Below are 21,735 nucleotides of genomic sequence, written 5' to 3'. Positions count from 1 at the left end.
GGTTAACGCCTTTTCAGATCCGATGGGAATTATAAACTCCCAACTTATAAAAGTTCGGGTCCACCCCTTATGGTTAATGCTCGATCAACTTACGGCCCAATATCCGTTGGATGACGAGGTCTTTAGATCCTACGGTACAGATCGATACCCGTCTTCTTTCTCCACCAATACTTAGATTGAATCTTCGTCATTGTTCTTCTTCCTGATCTGACGGTCCACGCTTGAAATCGCTTCGTCACAATTGGGGATTGTTTAAGGCCCTCGTTCACTTCTCCTGTTGCTTTCCTCCGATGTGATATATCGGAGCGATAGCACTTCGCAACACTTCAAGGCTAGTTCATTTCTCTTGCGATCTAATCCTGTTCGTTGATCCTAAAGATCCAACGGATCCTGTGCGCCGATACTTTATTCTTTCGCCCTTCTCTTCACTTGGGTTTTTTTCGCCATTCTTCAATGTTTCTTGTGTGTTTTGAGTTTCTTCAGGGTTTCTCGTCCTTCGCTATTCCACTGCACACTCCTCCTGGCTTAACTCTATGAGTTCTTTACTCACAGACGATTCAACCATTACTTGGTTCTGCGATCGTTCAATGCCCATTAAGATCCTCTGACTCTTCTCTCCCTCTGTGTATTTGCCTCGACTCTACCTGCACACATATTTATACTGAATTCCAATTCAGTCATCACTCATAATTTAACACTCAAAAACACAATCGAACTCAGAATTGAGTTGATTATATTGATAAATATAAACAATGATTACAGAATGATATCTTCGTCTCTCTGGCCTGATGTTCTAATATTAGTGGCCTCTGTTTACACTCTGCCCGTAGGCTTAAAACCACACTCTAGATATCTATCTAGCCTGTCTAAAACATCTAACTTTCTAACATCTATCTTTGCCTTTCAGGCTTACATTTATACAAAGGGATTCTAAAACCAATTCCTGGTTTAGATCCATAGATTCCTCAACAAAATCATAAAATCTCTTCCTCATCCCTAAGGATCCTCTTTAATCCATAAAATCATGAACTAACTCCTAATCTGAGTTTTACAATTAATTCTCAAATCCTCTCCTCTCTCAATTATCCTAAATCCCTCACGTTCTCCTACATTCGAGAACATTTACAAATTTGTCTCACTATATTCAATTAAATCCTATTCTCTTTAAAATCACTCAAAAGCCTAAATAATTACATTAATTCACACTTAGGAGACCAACTCCCTTGAAAACACAATACCCCTATGTCTACTAAAATACAATGACATTATTGGGTTGAATGCTCCTACATCAGACTCCCAAAGTAGAAAATTTTCATGATCTCCTGATCATGTGGGTTCATATGTTGATAGAAAAACCTCCAGGGTCCCAAACTTTAGTTTGTAGCTGCCCAAATGCCTTGCACCTTTGTTGTTGTTGTACTTCTACTGTTTTCTGTTTCATCTTCCTCTCCTTGTCAATCAGGTTCATACTCTGATTGATCATGCTTCCTGCTGCTATCATTCTCCTCCATATGGATTGTTTCATCATCAACTGCCATAATTCTTCAATCTTTGTCTCTAGTTCATCCTTGGACTGGTCCATATTCTGCCACTTATTGCTATTTCTTTCTCTCTGTTTTAGGTTGTTGCTGATGTCCACTAACTCTTCAAACTGTTGTTGGTTACTTTCACTTTGTAGTTGTTGGTTTACTTTTTCTTCTACTTTTGCTCTTGCTCCAACTTTTGCTTTGACTCCTACACTTACTGCCTCCCTTTCATCCTTACTCTCTTTCATGATTATTTCTCTCTACACTGAATCATGACTTTCCAGCATTCTCTCTAGCAATTGAGCATCTCTATTCCATGGATTAAATTCTTCCACATAATATTCTTCTTTCGTTTTTATTTGGATGCTCATCTATGCCAAATTTCCTCCAGCATCTGCAACTAAAACTGCAATCATAAAACAATTATTAAAAAAAAAAAAAAAACATAAGATTTCTGCGCCTTTTCCTCCTTTGGCAACAATTCAGTTTGCTACTCTGTTTTCTCCTCCTCTATCAACACATCAATATGCTAATTTGAATTCTCAAAAGAATTCATGAGATTATCAACTAGTCTCTCCTCCACACCATCTGTTCTAATGATGTCTTTCTGTCCCTGTCCACTGTAGTGAACTTCTTCATTCTCATTCAATTCTGATTTTACAACTTGAACACTTACTTTTTGGTCTTCTAGCCTTTTCTCCAAAAGACTTAACTCATGCCACAAATTTTCCATCTCGCTTGGAATTTCTCCCAAAATTTCTGTACAATCCTCACTATCTTCTTCTTTGTCACAAGCATAACTTATTGACATTATTTCTTCATTCTTGATTAGAATAAAATTCTGATCCTCTATCCCTTTGATAGTTTTAGATGTTTGTCCATCACTCTCCCTTTGATCATTTAAGAAAATCAATTCCTCGTTATTCTCTTCAATAGCAAATTTCTTATCATAGGACATAACTGTCTCATCCCTAGTGAAGATATTTCCTACATTAAACATGGAATTTATGAACTCCTTTTGTTGTAATAACTCAACTTGATCTTCCTTTGAAAGCCAGTCATTATCATACTTTACCTAGCAATTTTCAGCTTCATTCAAGACATTTCTATAAAATGGTTTATCTTCTACAATACCTGCATTCATACACAACCTGTCAGTTGTAAAACCACAAGACCTCATCATCTCATTTGATGATTCAATCACCAATTCATCCTATTGTTCCAAGTCCTTTACTTGACTTAGAAATATTTCGATGGTCTTCTCCTCAATCTCATCAAGTCCTTTACTTGATTGCTTAATATCCTTTTCTACTTCCTCTTTTAAAACAGAACTTAGATTCTGCCTGTCTTCTTTCCTCTTTATGACAATATCAACAAATTGTCCTTCTTTACATGTTTCACCTATAAACATACACAAATTATCAGATTTAAAATCATCATACCTTTTGCCCTCACTTGAAGTTTCAGTCTTCAAGTCTTCATCTTCACCCAGAATTTCACCCTGCTCTGGTTCACAAATGGACACTTCCATTTCCAACTCAGCTTCTCTAAGTTTTCCCATCAGCCACCTTACTTTCCTCTGTTGTAGCCTTCTCTGCAACTTATGCCACTTCACTGGCTTCTTCTTTAATACTCAACCTTGTCTCTGGCTTTCCTCTAGTATCATCATCAATACATCGAGTTGTCCTTTCATCTTTGCAATTTCCTTGTCAATTTCCTCTTGACTCATCCTCTTGCCATTTGCCTTGGCATTTTCTTTCTTCATATTTCTCTTCCTCAGAACCTCTGCTATGACTATCAGTAGCCATCTTCTTCTCTATCTTCGTGATCTCCTCACTCACTCGCTATGAGTTGCATTAAGGCCTCTGCAACAAGAAGTCCTCCTTGTTGCAACTTACCTCACCAATCTTTCCTCTGTACTCAGTCTTTTGGCAAGCACTTGGTTCTATGTCTCTAGAACCTCCTTTGAGCACTCTTCTCTGCTCCTTCTAGGCTCAACTCATCTACACCTTCTCAAGAACACAACTGTCCTCTTGTATTTCAATCACCATGAAATACTTGGTTCTGACCACTTCTCCTTTCACTTAGAAAGTCTTACAAGCTTCCTTCATTACTTAGCAATTCTACCCACATCCTCTGTGGAATTATCTTTGTGATATGCAACAATACCTCTGCAGTGACAAGTCTCCTTCTTGCTACATATACCTCACTAAGCTTCTCTCCTTTGAGCTCAGTCTTTTAGCATCTTTCTGGTTCTTTCCTTTGGAACCAATTAAGCACTCCTTGCTCTAGGTTGCTGCAATCTTCTCACCTTTTTTTGTTGTTATCTATGCATCAATGTACAAACACACATTCTCCAATCTTCAAATCAAATTAAACAAAGCATGTCATCTCACCTTCAAGATCTCTGCATGATCTTGTTCCACCATTTCCTGCCCCTTAAAAGGGTTGTCTTTTGTTCATTGCATCTGCAAGTTCCAATATTCTGTTATACCTTACCTTTGTGTAACTATTGTTTGTCAGATTAAAATCTGATCGCCCTTGCCTGCATAAACACTTTAACACATAACTCTGTTTTAATTCTTTCACATAGAATTTCTTTGTTCTGTTTAACACCAATTGTTTCAATTACAATTCTACTCTAATACCAAATGACGCAAGGTTACCCCTGCTTACACCCACAGTATGCATGTCTTATGCATATATCCGACCTGTCCCAGGTATTTTAACTCACTAAGGAGTCAAATCTTCAATTCTTAAGGTTTAAGGCCCCTTTCTTAAACTCTGCGGAATGATCTATAGACTAACAAAGTCTACCGTTAATCCGCCCTTTCCTTTATATCGAAACTCATTCTCCATCTATCGAGACTTAATCACCCCTCTAAACCTTCGTTAACCTTTTGTTAACCCAAATATATATATATCCGCACATTAAACTAAATCCCACTCATTCCTTTGGACTTACACAAGAAATCCTTCATATCGCGCTATATTCTATTATAATGTGTATATAATAAAAATCACCATAAACATGCATAAAACATACCTTTTCACCTTTTTACAGCCCTTGTATGTTTTCTGATGCATTCCTTTATCGCAATCCTTCTCCACCATCGATCTTATCCTCGATCCGACGGTTGTACTCCTTCCCGATCAACAAACTTGCCGACGCTTTACAATTGTTGATCAAGATCCGCTTGATCTGACGCTCTGCAGTGATTTTGGGTGAACAAGTTACGTGAGGGTTAACGCCTTTTCGGATCCGATGGGAATTATAAACTCCCAACTTATAAAATTTTGGGTCTGCCCCTTACGTTTAATGCTCGATCAACTTACGGCCCGATGTCTTTTGGATGACGAGGTCTTTAGATCCTACGATCCAGATCGATATCCATCTTCTTTCTCCGCCAATACTTAGATTGAATCTCTGTTGTTGTTCTTCTTCCTGATCCGACAGTCCACGCTTGATATCGCTTGACCGCAATCAGGGATTGTTTAAGGCCCTCGTTCACTGCTCTTGTTGCTTTCCTCCGATGCGATATATCAGAGCGATCGCACTTTGCGACACTTCAAGGCTAGTTCGTTTCTCTTGCGATATAATCATGTCCGTTGATCCTAAAGATCCAACGGATCCTATGCACCAATAATTTATTCTTTCGCCCTTCTCTTCACCTGGGTTTTTTTCGCTGTTCTTCAATGTTTCTTGTGTGTTTTAAGTTTCTTCAGGGTTTCTCGTCCTTTGCTATTTCGCTGCACACTCCTCTTGCCTTAACTCTGTGAGTTCTTTACTCACGGATGATTCAACCATTACTTGGTTCTGCGATCGTTCATCGCCCATTAAGATCTTCTGTCCCTTCTCTCCCTCTATGTATTCGCCTCAACTCTTCCTGCACACGTATTTACACTGAATTCCAATTTAGTGATCACTCATCATTTAACACTTGAACACACATTCAAACTCAGAATTGAGTTGATTATATTAATAAATATAAACAATGATTACAGAATGATATCTCTGTCTCTCTGGCCTGATGTTCTAATATCAGTGGTCTCTGTTTAATTTTTGCCCATAGGCTTAAAACCACACTCTAGCTATCTATCTAGCCTATCTAAAACATTTAACTTGCTAACCTCTGTCTTTGCCTTTTAGGCTTATATTTATACAAAGGTATTCTAAAAACCAATTCCTGGTTTAGATCCATAGATTCCTCAACAAAATCCTAAAATATATTTCTCATCCCTAAGGATCCTAATTAATCCATAAAATCATGAACTAACTCCTAATCTGAGTTTTACAATTAATTCTCAAATCCTCTTGTCTCTCAATCATCTAAATCCCTCATGTTCTCCTACATTCAAGAACATTTACAAATATGTCTCACTATATTCAATTAAATCCTATTCTTTTTAAAATCACTCAAAAGCCTAAATAATTACATTAATTCACACTTAGGAGACCAACTCCCTTGAAAACACAATACCCCTATGTATACTAAAATACAATGACATTATTGGGCTGAATGCTCCTGCATCACTTTGGCTGGGAGAAATTCCAAAAGAGAAGCTCTGGTGATTTGTTTCCCTTTGGGTGAGTTTTGGGTCTGAAGGACAGAGCTATCATTCAAAGGAATTTTCGCACTTGTTGGGCCAATGCAAGAGGCAAAGATTGGGCATACATGGGAGGTGGAGACTCAACCATTGACGTTGATCCTTGTCGGGAGGGATAAGGGAAGAATTAGTAGAGATGATTGCTACCTTTCTAGAGTGTTTGAGGGGTATTTTTCTGGTGTATTTGTAGGCAGTGTGCTTCAGCAGTTTTGGATGGCATAGGGCCTTTTGGGGGTCGATTTTGGAAGGTCAAAATCAAGCCAAACCATTTCTAGGTTTTCATGGGTTTTCCTTGATGAGCGTAGATATAAATTTTCAGAATTTTTTAAGCACTGTAGGTGGGGTTTTAGGCCATATATTTGCAGTAGATAGTGTAGAATTTTTGGGAACTTCACATGCCTTTTGGGGGTTGATTTTGGGAGGTAAAAATCAGGCCAAACCATTTCTGGGTTTTTCGTGAGGAGCATAGATATAAATTTGCAGAAATTTCTGAGCACTAGAGGTGGGGTTTTCAACAATATATTTGCAATAGAGAGTGTAGAATTACTAGGAACCGCACAATTGGTCAGCTAATTGTAGCTATGAGTTGTCATTATTTCACCTGGGATTTGCTTCACTTGCCTTTGAGGCAAGCCTAGGTGCATTCATTCCATATTTTGTACTCTTGCACCAATTTATAATAAAATGGCTCAGCTGCTTCCATATTTTTGATAATTATGGGTGTTTTCTAATTATTTTGAAATTTATGTGCTAAAAATTGTTATTTGCTTACATATCACGGTTTTTTCTATTTTGGAACATTACAGTTTGCAAAAGATTTAGTAAAGAAACTTGTTAAGTTCATCTTTGACATTGGTAACACCATCAATATGAGACATCTCTACTGATCATCCAAATAGAAAAAGAAGGGTATATTGTTTTATTGCGTACAACAATTGTAATGTGAACTGTTGTTTGGTCAAATATTCAGTATCACCTACATTCTAAGTCTTATTTAGGGCTACGATAGTAGCTTGGTTATAATATTATTCTACCGTAGTTAGAAGAGTGAAACAACCTAATTAAACTAATGTATATATGAAAAAATCCCACAAGAGTGTTAACTTCGTTATGGAAGGATCAACCTTCCTCAAAGATGATGTGATAGTGATGATGTTGTGATGATGATGATTTTAATGATATGTGATATATGGCAACGGACTGATGATGACAAAATTGTATGTGACAATGGTTTGAGCAACAATGACATAATAGTTCTCTTGAGGATCTATTGACAGTTATCCTAATATATCAACTACAATAATAGTGATGTGATGTTGTGAGATAATATGTTTGGGCAAATTTGGAATATTAAAGTACAAAGGTGGTAGTAGGGTGTTGCAAGAAGAGTAGCAACAATGAATAATTGGAGCTACAGGTAGGTTGAAGCTAATGTGATAGTGGTAACAGTAGAAGTTGTGGTTTCAAATAGTGAGTGTAGCAGAGGCAGTAGTGGAAGCAGTGGTAATAGTGGTTGTGAATAATAGTAGTATATTGTTGTATAGTTGGGTCATCATCCTCAGTACGGGATCCCAAGCTTAGTTCCTAGTTGGCACAATAGAGTATTGTCGGGTAGAAGGGTTGAGTTGAAGCACTTGGGGGACTGAAGACTCCTTCAGACTAGGTCGACAAATATCTTCATGACTTGGGATAAAACCCTTAGGGAGTATTTTACTTCCTTCCAGTTCATTTGGTAAATTATTGTATGTAAACCATACATAATGCAAAGCTTGTTTTGAGACAAAATTTTATGTGCACTATTATTGATATGATGATGATATTTATGTCTTTTTTAACACTTTAAATGTTTAAAGAGATAAACTAACCATTTTTGTGAAAAATAAGGAAATATTGATTCACCCCCTCTCAGTTTTTCCAACAATCTAGACACCTAGGGGCTTGAGAAGTTAAGAAACTTCTACAATAATGAACCCCTAGCCAATTCACACAAGGAGGTCAAGTTGATGTCTTTGGGAATGACAAACTCTAGAACCTTTTTCTCAATTTTGAAATAATTATTATTTCATAATTATGAAATTCTGACAATATAAATATGAGAAATTACTCAATTATGTAATTTCACCCCTTTAATATGTAATAACTCCCTTGTAAGACCCATATAAGTAAAATCAAAGGTGAAATGAGATGCATTTTGGCCAGCAAGTGAAGTACACTGAACTTGGGTCTCTCTTACTATAGTGGAGTGGCAACTAGGGTTATAACCTATTCCCCCTAAAGCATGAGGTCATACAAGAAACTAATGGCCAAAATTCATTACAAAAATATGGAGCTCAAAATGGAAGGAAGGAACCAGGACAAAATAGCTTAAGCAGAGAAAATTAGATACTTAAGTCTCAACCATGTTGATATAATCCTTGATTTTGGTATGCCCATGCTTGGTATAAAGATAAACTCAACATGGACGCTAACTATACACAGTGGATTGCCAACTATACATAGTGGATCCATGACATGAAATGTTAGGACATGGCCATGAGGAATACACTATGGATTCATGTGACAAAGAAACATAGGTCATAGCCACCAACAAATATAATGTGGATCTATGTCACAGTATACATCCATAGGACATTATGGACAGATATAAGAGAGGTTCCCTAGAATAGTCCTCAAAGTACATAAAATTATACATAACTCTAGCGCAACTTGGGAATGGTGTCATATAAGAGTGAGATGTCCCTATTCCAAGTTCTTCTACATAAACCCATTGATACAAATATACATAAGGAAAATGAATGAGAAGATGTTGAGCATGGTAGAAATTTCCTGATTATTGGTCATTAATGTATATTGTTAATAGATGTGAGGGGGCCCACCAATGATGACAATGGATCCCAAGGTACCTAGCACAATCCACTAAGTGTGAATAAATAAGTTGACGTCAAACACTCATGAACTTGACCGATCAAGATTCAATGAGGTAAACCCACTATCGATCATGAGGAAGCTTGCCACTAAGGTCTGCAAGCTCCAAGGTATTACTAGTGCCTAGATCAAGCTCTTGGATACTGAGTTGAACTCGACGGGAGAAGATCCATCGAAGGAGGGCCTTCATGTATCCCTCGTCAATTAACATGGAACAGACTGAATGATGATGTGAATGGATGGAGTCGTGAAGTACAACTAACACAGGGAATGTCGACACGAAAAATTCAACAAGGATTGCAAATGGTCGACTTAGGCTGAGACTTCCCTTGAACATATAACTACACAACACAAAAGTGACTTTTCAATGTTGATTAAGCAGAGGACCACATGATACCATGTAACAGCACATGAGGCATTAAATCATGCTCCATAGTGACTGGAAGAGTAACCCGTTGTAGGAGTAAATAAACTCATAAATTTGGTACAACTCATTGGCAAGAGAAAACCTAGTTGTGAGGAAAGGACATAAACATGTGTCATGTTCAAGGGCAGCATGACTGAAACTTCTATTTTGGTTGATAACACAAGCAAATGAGATCCCTTCCCTTTTCTCTTTTTAGTCTTCATCATAGTCTAATGAGCACGAAAGAGAAGACAAGTAAGCTTAATAGTCCTTTTTTCATTCAATTTTAATGAGCCCGAAAAAGAGATAAACGGATACTTAGTATCCTTTGATTTTTAACGAGCAATAGAAGGATACAAAGGATCCTTTGATTTTTAACGAGCAATAGAAGGATACAAAGGAAGCTCATCCTAGAAGAATGAGTGGTATAATGGGTAGCAACTACTTTCGAGCTGACAAAATATCCCTAAGAAAAGTGAAGCAAATAGGCTAGAAAAGGAGACCACTCATCACAATGGCCCCTCTAGGAAAGGTATAAACACTAAGCGAAAGAAAGCAATGGACCAAGCATAATGTGACAATAGTAGAAAAACGAGACCAAGGCTTATAAGCATTCAAAAGTGAGGCTGAAATGTCATAGAAATCACAAGGTATAAAAGGGGTGGAATCCTCTCAATGTAAAGCCAAAAGATGACGAAGAAGAGTAAATGAGTCTCATATTCTAAGTCATGGTGGTTCAAAAGGAGGGATTCTAGAGTAGGAAAAATAATATTGCATGGACACAACACGAAAAGCATGTACTATTATAGAGCATCCATGTTTAGGAAATCTCTATTGCCAAGTTATGACATGCAAAAAAAGATGGGTTAATATCACAACCTGACAAGGTTAGACCTACAACACAATGAAAATGGAAATTATGGTCAATAATGCAACATAAATGGCAGGGAAAGACCCACCCCTACATGTCAAGTTCAAGAGAAATGCACCTACAGTTCAGTGGACGTTACAATAAAAACACCATTATATCCTGTAAAAACCATCCAGAAAGGCTAAACCCATAGTTAAATCACATAATGAAAGAAATAAAACATGGATTAGGTAAAAATATGACCATATCTTTTGATTTTTTTAGGTTTATGATTTTTTTGGAATTTTTGGCATTTATGAGGTGTGAAAAAAGTTATCACAATACACACCAAACCAAAAGTAAAATACATATGTGCAAGGAACAACACAGTCTAGTAGGTCACATCAAGTTGTGCCACTCCTGAGCACAAGGCAAGCATTTTTGTACATGAACTCATGGGTTGTTGTGGGTACCATATGGCATGCCATGATGGGGCCATGCCATAGAGAGTTGAATTGACATATTCCTAAAGGTTGATGATGTTAGGGAAAGCCTAGAACCACATCATTATCAGGAATGGCTCGAGGACATAAAGGGTGAGTGGTCTCATGAGCTAATGTAGCTCCTTGACAATAGCTATCAAGACATAAATGGGGTAAAAGAAATTCATACATGGTAGGATTTGGGTTGGACAATTCATTGGAAAGTTCACTATTTGAAATCCAATACTTGACTCGGTCCAAGGGTGACACATCCAGGAGTAGCTGAGAAAATGCCCCTGGTTTGGTTCAATATTTATGGTGCCTAACTCTACCAATTATTAGAGGAATCAAAAGGAATAGTCTCCTTTGGATTAGCAAGTGAATCCATGACTTCCAAGATGACTTTCTAGAAAGGAGATTTGTTATTGAGGGAGTCACATGGAATAGGTGGAGTGACAACCCATGTGGGCAAAGAATCTTAATTAGGTTCCATATTAGAATGAAGCTTCTGACCAATGTTAGGAGGTGGTGATGAGAGCACTGGAGAGGCAATCTCTTATGCTAAAGGTAGCATATGCTCACCATACAAGTCTATTTCCAAAGGAGAGGACGCCACCCAAGGATTAGGAGATCAATGGGGTCCACTAGTCATGAAAGAAATCATATGCATAGGAGCAATAGAAGAGGAGGGAGCATTGGGTAGGGGTATAGGAAAAACATCGATAAGTGATGGGATTTTAAAAAATATCACACCAATACTCTCATAGGCTGAACGGTTATGTCCAACAAATCACACAACGGTTCCTATAATAGTATACTTGGTTCATGGTACACAATATTCTAATTGATATATTGTGATGATCTTTCCTTCATTAGGAAAACGAAGGAAAATAATAATCATGGCATAGAACCGGCTATGTCCAAGAAGAAGATTATAATATAAAGGAGCATCAATGACTTCAACATCAATAGTCATGGTTTTCCCCTTATTTCAATGGAAAGTGAAGGAAGAACAACCTTGATCCAGGAGGATCCAGGATGGCATAAAACTCAAAGTCCCTAAAGTTTGATGAAAATAGCGCCAAGTCTAAGAGCTCAGTGAGACAATTCCAACATAATTTCAATCGCATCGAACAAAGTTTGTATGAGAAAGTTATCACACATTGAAGTTTTCTGACAATGGGGAAAAACGATGGACAAAGTGACACTTGGCAGGGCATACAATTGACACTTGGAAGATGAAGGATGACATGTGGCAGTGATTGAACTATGACCCGTGGCAGAAATTGGTTGCGACAAATGGCATTATGTGGCTAGATGACTAGGCGCTAATTAGGTCGTTGATAATGTGTGAGGTGGACCAATCCAGTGGTGACACGTGGCCTAACTGAAGAGCACCACATGTCACCACCAAACACCAAAATATGATTCATTGGAATGGTTCTACCAACAAGCACTAGTACAAAATGGTTAATTAGTTACTAAAAATTTGATTAAAATTTGCATATAAACAACTACTTTTCGGTCAGTGACCAATAGTAACTAATTTACAGTATCTTATAATGCGACCAAGTTTTAGTCGTTTTTAGCTTAGTCATTAATTGGTTGTCTCAATTTTATTATCTAGTAGTATATTTAGTTATAAATTTGGTCATTAAGTTAGTCATTGATTTAGTCATTAATTGCCACAATTAATGACCAAATATACAACAAAATATATTACCAAATGATCACCCCAGAAAACCAATTAATGACTAAATAAATATGACTGAAATGTTGGTCGTGTTATAAGATACTGTAAATTAGCTACTAATAGTCATGTCTATGAAAATTTTAGTCATTGTTTGAAACCAATTAATAGCCAAAGAAATATGACTAAATTTTGGTTGTGTTATAAGATATTGTAAATTAGCTACTAATAGTTATATATATGAGAAATTTAGTCGTCATTTGTGATCACAAATTTATTATTTGTAGTAGTCATTTATCTTTTTTTGGTAGTTTCATATTCATTATATAAATGGATACTTTAGTAGTTTATAGTCGTTTCATTAATCAACATAAACTACTAATTTAGTAGTTTTAGATTGATTTTATGCGTTCATTATTAATCAACATAAATTAATTAGTATGATTTTGCAACTAAATAAAAAAAATGTCATACAATGTACATGTTCATCTAATATGAAAACGCAAAGTTACAAATTTTAATTATAATACTAAATAATATCAAGTGAAAATATAAATAATTTCAACCACGAAAATTATATTATATAAAATGTCAAGTATTACAATATGAGTTTCCAACTTAATATTGGTTGGAGTAAAATTTACACATGAAATATTGTTTCATCACTTCAAAACATTATCATTGTGTTGTCAAGGCATTGCAGGTGAATTCACCAACTATGAAGACTTGATCATCAATATCTGTTTGTGTCTTATGTGGGATATTATCTCTACAAGTACCACTAGACTAGTTCTCTTCTCTATCTCTTTAATTTTTGGTTTGTCACGCCAATGTTATTGTTCTCCTCTTTCTTCAATTCCTGCTTCTTACCGTCAATACTAAGTTCATTTTCTAGAAAAATAAAGAAGATACAATGCAGAGTATAAGACATGAAAGATGATGAACACTGGAATATAAAATAAAGTAGACTATAAAGGATTTATATGATATATACCTTAACATCAACAATATTGTCAATTCCATTTTTCCCCATAAAAGCAAGAAACTCGAACAAGTTTTCTTCAGTTGGGAAATAGTGGCCATTATGTGGCTAGATGACTTGTATAAACAAAGAAAATAAAACATCACCATAGAAAATAACACCTTAGTAAACTTAGTATTCAACCTTCAAGGAATGTTAGGCACAATCATGCAAACTAAGTTACATGCTAAAAATCTCAAGTTGTAGATTACTTACACAGTGTGGGAGTGCAAACAAAACTCCTAGAAAAAGCCAAAGCTAAGTCTAGAATAAAATGAAATGAAGTAAAAAGGATACAATAATAGGATAACCTTGTATACATGTATATAACTGGATAATGTAGAAGGCTAAGTGAATAATTCCAAGGTTGGAGGTCGATGATGTCAAGAATGCCCAAGTCTGATGAGCATTTCTTCAGATAAGAACTACTATTTGGGTCCATTGTCACATATGAATAAGCCAACTAGTCTATATCAAATTATTAATGTTTTTCTTATATTTATGGATCACTACAATATAAGTGGATAAATTTCAAAGACAATTCCCTTCCCATTGTGTTCTTGACATGTGGTACAATATATTAGCTGTGATTTGGAGCAAATTTCCAACATTGAAAATATGTAGCAATCACCACTAGTAATCCCCCAAATAGGATTATTTTGGAATGTAACTTTCAAATTCCAGTTGCTATATGATTCTTGAATGGAAAATCCACACTAAATTCCAACACCAAACTTCCAATTTGAGGGAACACTTGTGGCCATCCTCAATCACTCAAACTCAAAACATCAGTGATCATTATAATGAAAAGATAAAATAAGAGTAGTTTTGATCTGTTTTGCAGATTTACATGCAAAGCACCAATAGTTTTCCCATGTTTACCATACTTGTAATTTCCAAGATATAACACATCGATTGATCTTTTACAACAAATACTTGATTCAATACAAACAATAATTTAACATATTACAACAATACCACCAATGTTTGATCCTCAATTAGTTCAAACTAGTTAGCACAAAAACTTCAAGAAAGAGAAACAAGTAGAAATAACAAATCCATCAATTAATAATTAATAAAAAAGGATAAGATTTTTGTTAAAGCTTGATAAACAACTATAAATAATATTGACAATCCACTACAACTAGTGGTCTTATTCAAAGAGTAATACTACCTCGACAACTCATCTTCCAAATTCTTTTCTCTGTCCATGAAGCTTTCTGCTATCCTCAAAACAGAATTTGCATTCAATATTTTAGGTTTCAGAAGCTTCCCAAAGGCCTTTCCAAATGAAGCTGTGAATTTCATTGATTTTCATAAAATGCTTCTTGCATTGAAAAAATATAGCTTGACCATGTGATAGATAATTCAAGCAAATAAAAAATTGTGTACAATATTTCTTAGAAGGCTTCATGTTAAAAGGAAAACTTGCATATTTCGGATAGAAAAAGAATCTTAATAGAGATGGTCAATATTACAAAACAATAGTGTCGGGTTGTGTTATATTATTTCCACGTAGTTAATAGGGGGTTTGAGGTGTACCCGTAACCCCACTTTATGGGGTCTAGGGCAGCGCCTCGGAAAATTTTGGCTTTGGACCCTATCTTAGGTTGGGCGGACCCACCTATGGTTTTGTGCATGATTTTTGCACATATTTTTGGACGTGATGTTTTTTGGTCCATGGTATTGGATGCTTCGGCATGTATAAATATGTATTGTAATATTGAAAGGAACATAATGAGAAATCAAGTTGGTAGTCCCTATTTTGGGATCCAGTGGGAAAATCTCTGTGTATATGTGTTTTATGTGTTATGCTCTCGCATTGTTTATTTTTCTATGTTTTAGAATTGGTATGCAGGTAATTTCTGTACCGGGTTAAAACCTACATTTGGTATTAGAGCCAGGTTTTGGCATCAAGGGGACGCCTTTGTTGTTGAGGGGTTTCACTCAAGCTTGTGGTAGACCTGTTCAGTGGGAGATCTGCGAGATCGATTCTGGTGGTGAAAGAAGATGGCGAGCAGTGGAAAGATAGAGATCGAGATATTTAATGGTCAGAGTTTTGAGTTGTGGAAACTCAAGATGGAGGATCTGTTGGTGGATAAAGATCAGTGGATCACAGTAGATCCAAGTACTAAACCAACGGGAGTGTCCGATGAAGAATGGAAAAAGTTGGATCGGAAGGCAAAGAGCACAATACGATTGTGTGTCTCAGATTCAGTATTGTTGAATGTATCCGAGGAAGCTACGACGAAGGCTTTGTGGGACAAGTTAGGGACTTTGTACCAATCTAAGTCTCTCGCGAATAAACTGTTTCTGTGAAAAAAGTTGTATAAACTGAGGATGAAAGATGCAGACTTGGTGACAGAGCATCTGAACGCATTTAATATTGTGGTAAGTCAGTTAGCGTCTGTTGATATTAAAATTTCAAATGAAGATAAGTGCATCAGTTTGTTGTGTTCTCTACCAGATTCGTGGGATAGTCTGGTTATTGCAATAGGTATCAATGCAACTACCTTGTAGTTTGATGAAATAGTATCAGCCTTGCTAACGGAGGAGATGAGATGGAAAAATATGGAGAGCCAGAATGGTGATGCCTTGTCTGTACGAGGACGGTCCCAGAACATAAACAAAAATAAGTCATCGAGTAGGAGATCTAAATCTAGAGGGAGATCTAAATCTCTAGGAAAACCTGTAAAGGTGGTGTGCTGGAAATGCGGAAAGGAAGGGCACTTCAAAAGGGACTGTAAATCTAAAGCTCCTGACAAAGGAAAGGGATCTGATGATGCTCCTTCTGCAGAGGTGAAAACCACCTCAGATGAAGGTGGGGATGTGTACTTGGCTTCTTCAAGTACACATGTAGATCATGAGGCATGGTTGATTGACTCAAGTGCATCATTTCACTTCACTCCCCATAGAGAGTGGTTTTGCGAGTATGAGAAATACAATGATGGTGATGTCTTCTTAAGGGATGATAGGAAGGCTAGAATCATTGGTTGTGGAAAAGTAAAGTTGAAGTTGCAAGGTGGTAGGGTTATAACGCTTCTAGGTGTTCTACATATTCCTGCATTAGCCAGAAATCTGATTTATGTTAGCAAGCTGGATGATGCAGGTGTAAAAACAATGTTCGAGAAGGATACCTGCAAGATGGTTCGGGGAGCACTGGTATTGATGCGGGGAGTTCGGATTGGAACTCTGTACAAGCTGCAAGGTAGCACTGTTATTGATGGGTGCAATAGTTCTGTGGTTCCTGAAAGTGGAACAAAAAGTCTAGTGGTCTCTGGAGAGAAGACCATGTTGTGGCATCAAAGGCTTGGACATATTGGATAAAAGGGCCTTCGGATACTTCATGGTAAAGGTATGGTAGAAGGTATGAGTAATAGCTCTCTGGATTTTGATTTCTGTGAAAATTGTGTATATGGGAAGCAGAATCGGGTGACTTTCCCCTCTGGTAGTAAGAGGGCGAAACATATATTAGAACTTGTGCATAGTGATGTGTTTGGACCTATGAAGGTTCCATCACTGGGTAAGTCTGTGTACTATGTATCATTTATAGATGACTTCTCAAGGAATACATGGATATATTTCCTTAAGAAAAAATCTAAAGTCTTTGACAGGTTTAAAGAATTTAAGGCTCTGGTGGAAAACCAGACAGAGAAGAAGATAAAGATGTTGAGGACAGATAACGGTGGAGAGTTTTGCAGTAAGGAATTTGAAGAATTCTGTAAGAAGTGTGGTATAGCATGGCAGAAGACTACTCCATATACACCTCAGCAAAATGGAGTTGCAGAAAGAATGAATAAGACATTGATGGAAAGGGCAAGAAGCATGCTCAGTGGTGCCAAGTTAGGACAGGAATTCTGGGCAGAGGCGGTGGATACTGCATGTTACCTAGTTAACAGGTCACCTTCATCAACGTTGGAGGATAAGACTCCACAAGAGGTATGGACTGGTAAGAAACCCTCTCTTTCATATCTGAGGGTATTTGGATGTGATGCATATGTACATGTTCCAAAGGAGAAAAGAACCAAGTTGGATAGTAAATCTGAAAAGTGCATCTTTTTTTGGGTATAAGGATGGTTTAAAGGGATATAAGCTTTGGAACCCAGTCACACAGAAGGTTGTGTACAGCCGAGATGTGGTGTTCAGAGAGGTGAAAGATGTTATTAAACACGAAGTCCAATGAAAGGAACCTGAGAAGATAGAGTTTGAGCTAAAGGAGGAAGAATCAGACTCTACAGCAGAAGAGGAATCAGAAGATGAAGAGCCACAAACTACGGCTGTGAGAAGATCAATTCGAGAAAGAAGGCAGCCTGAAAGGTATAGTCCATCTGCTTTCTGTTCAAATTTTGCTTTATCTATTAGTGACGATGATCCTAGAACTGTGAAGGAAGTAGTAGATTCAGAGGATGGAAAACTCTGGAAAGAGGCCATGGTTGATGAAATGGCATCTTTGCACAAAAATGAGGCTTGGGATCTGGTGGAGTTGCCAGCTGGAAGGAAACCCATTGGCAGCAAATGAGTGTTCAAAAAGAAGACAAATGCAGAAGGAAAAGTGGAGAAATAAAAAGCTCGGTTGGTAGCAAAAGGTTATTCCCAGGTGTCGGGAATTGATTTTGGTGATATTTTTTCTCCTGTTGCCAAGGTAACTTCTATTAAATTACTTTTATCTGTTGCTGTTGCTTTTGATTTTTAGGTAGAACAGATGGATGTGAAGACAACATTTCTTCACGAGGATCTAGAAGAGGAAATCTACATGAAGCAACCTGAAGGCTTTGCAGCGAAGGGTAAGAAAGAACTAGTATGCAAGTTAAAGAAGTCTCTGTATGGGTTAAAACAGTGACCAAGGATGTGGTATCAGAAATTTGATACATTTATACGAGGACTTGGCTTCACCAAAAGCAAAGCAGATCACTGTGTGTATTTTAAATTAATTGGTGACCATGTTATTTATCTAGTCTTGTATGTGGATGATATGTTTCTGGTTGGAAATGACGAAGAAATTATCCAGGATTTGAAGACCCAATTGTCCTCCAAATTCGACATGAAAGATCTTGGTGTTGCAAACTATATTTTGGGCATGGAAATTACAAGAGATCGAGCAAAGAGGAAGCTCTGGTTAAACCAGAGGAAGTATGTCGAGACAATACTGCAGAGGTTTAATATGCAGGATAGTAAACCGGTGAAGGTTCCTATTCCTGTAGGTGTGAGGTTATTTGTTGAACAATGTCCCAAGACACAAGAAGAGGAAGAGGACATGTCCCGTGTTCCATATGCAAGTGCAGTCGATAACCTGTTGTATGAAATGGTCTGTACTAGACCTGACATTGCACATGCAGTGGGAGTATTGAGCAGGTTTATGTCAAAACCAGGAAAGGAGCATTGGACAGCAGTGAAGTGGGTTTTTAGATATTTGTGTGGCACTAGTGATTATCGTCTATGCTACTAAGGAAGACCAAGATTGGACAGAGTGTTGGATATTTGCGGCTTTGTTGATGCAGACTAGGCTGGAGATCTGGATCGGAGAAGATCTACAAGTGGGTATGTGTTTAACCTATTTGGAGGTGCAGTCAGTTGGATGAGTAAGAAACAATCTGTAGTGGCACTATCAACTACAGAGGCAGAATACATGGCAGCCACTCATGCAAGCAAGGAAATAGTTTGGTTGTAGAGATTGTGTTCAAGTATGGGGTTAGTACATGAAGCTATAAGGATAGACTGTGACAGCCAAAGTGAAATTTTCTTGGCAAAGAACCCTGCATATCATTCAAAGACAAAGCACATTGATGTTTAGTATCACTTTGTAAGGGATATGATAGAAGAAAAAAAAAGTGTTGATGTTTAAGGTGGACACTTTGAAGAATACTGTAGATGCATTGAAAAATCTGTGAGCTTTGAGAAGTTCTCTTGGTGTAGAGAGACAATGGGTGTTTCAGGGCTAGAAAAATGACTAAGCTCTCTTGTGGCCCCCTGTGGAAAGAAAACAACAAGTGGGAGAATGTTGGGTTGTGTTATATTATTTCCACGTAGTTAAAATGGGGTTTGAGGTGTAAGCGTAACCCCACTTTATGGGGTTCGGGGCAGTGCCCCGGAAAATTTTGGTTTTGGACCCTATGTTAGGTTGGGCGGACCCACCTATGGTTTTGTGCATGATTTTCGCACATGTTTTTGGACACGATGGTTTTTGGTCCATGGTATTGGATGCTTCAACATGTATAATATGTATTGTAACATTGAAAGGAACATAATGAGAAATCAAGTTGGTAGTCCCGGTTTTGGGATCTAGTGGAAAAATCTCTGCATATATGTGTTTTATGTGTTATGCTCTTGCATTGTTTATTTTTCTGTGTTTTAGAATTCGTATGCAGGTAATTTCTGTACGGGGTTAAAACCTACAAATAGAGTGGATATAAAACTATAGGTAGAACTAACAAAATCCTAATTGTAATACAGTTGATTGATTATTCTAAGTGAAGCCAACTAGATACATACAAGTTTTCATTTTCAGCTTTCTTTCCCATATCTTTATTGGACGTGGAAGCTAACTTGCATGCATCTCGCAAGGCTATTTTAGCAAGAGTATATGTTGCATTCTCATATTCCACACTTTCTTTTCCATGAACAATCATAGCAGGTATTGGAGGAATTAGTTGCTACATCAGCTGAGTTGTCAACTTTCATTTTCTCGATTTCTGTTTTCTTGCATGTGCATTATTTGAGTTTTCCTTAGTGGAGTTTTAGATAAGAAAACAATAGGTCTGAAAAGAAAACATTCATCATGCAAAACAATGACTAATTATATGATGCCAACCCATATTTCTTTATTGTTGGAAGAAAACCAGTCAACTACGCTCAATTGACATCATTAAAGTTATCCAAAACCAACTTGGTGGACATTTGAAGTTCTTCTACATGAACTTGTTCCTTTGTGTGGATAAATTTCTCTTTGTGTGTGGCAAGGGATATTAACTTTTCTAAGAGTGATGACTTATACTTACCATCAGATTTTACCATTTCCAATTGATTTTTTAGCATCTTGATAGATAATCCTTTTTGTTGCATCTCAATTGTGTATGATCTCATTGCCCCTAACATATATGACCTACGCATGAGGCTAATGGTACAAAGAATATAACACATACCCAACAATCTAAAGGGAATTAATGATTATATATGTCTATGGATCAATGCTATATCTTATAGGAGTAGTTGGTTGTTGCCTAGAGATCTTTGGGAAGGCCCTAAGAGAATGAAGCTAGGACTGGTCAATGGTCCAAAATTGGACCCACTAATTTTTTTTTATTTTTTTTTACAAGTAGCCATGATGAATGTTCTTAACCATTATTTTTATTATGTAAAAAGGTGTAAATTTGGATTAGTATTGTTTCTTAGTGGATATACTTATTGGTGATATTTTCCAACATTCAACACATTCCATCTATTCATTATATTTCCATTTTTCTTCTTTTATTCCATTGTGTATGCTCCCATCCGCAGCTATAGTACATAACTAAAAGATTTCCATGAATTCATTCTCCTGTAAATTCATATGCTTTATGCCCAAGGTGATTAATATGTTATTGTTTGCAAGAAATATGAACAGTATATGGAAATAAACAAGCACAAATGTGGTCATAATCTAGCAAGCCAACCAAAACAAGAAATAAGAAAAATGTCAAACATGGTAGAGAGAGATGGATATGAATATATCAAAAAGTGATATTTATTTGTATCATAATTCAAATCACCCTTCATAGATCTATCTTAACCTTAGACCTGTCAAACACCAAGACAAACAAAATCCTTTGAACTGTGAACCTTTCCTTAAGTTCTTGCACTCTAAAAAATCTTTACACCTTGAAACTCAACACATGATAGACACACGGTTAATACGAATCTACACTGATTTTTATTTTATTGATAATACATCAACTTTATATAGTTTTGGATTTTGGCATACTAGCAGAATGCAACTCTCGATGCAATGTCAAATGTCAATATATTTAGTTGAAAAACTATAAAGAGGATATTCTCTAATGGTTTCATTACAAGGCTAATATCATAGAAACTAGAGAAATAAAGAGTAGAAAAGAAATTAAAGATTGAAAAATCAATTAAGAAAGTTTTTGATAGGAGAAGTTATTGATATCTTAAGCCATGTTCGCTCTAGCCCAACCATAATACAAACAAGTGACTCAAAGGGATTTTAGAGACAATGGTCCTAAAACAG

The sequence above is a fragment of the Pinus tabuliformis genome, chromosome X (genome assembly GCF_031772625.1).
Source record: "Pinus tabuliformis cultivar Carrire ecotype Pingquan chromosome X, CPIR1, whole genome shotgun sequence".
Classification (NCBI taxonomy): Eukaryota; Viridiplantae; Streptophyta; class Pinopsida; order Pinales; family Pinaceae; genus Pinus; species Pinus tabuliformis.
Note: the sequence above shows the minus strand (reverse complement) of the source record.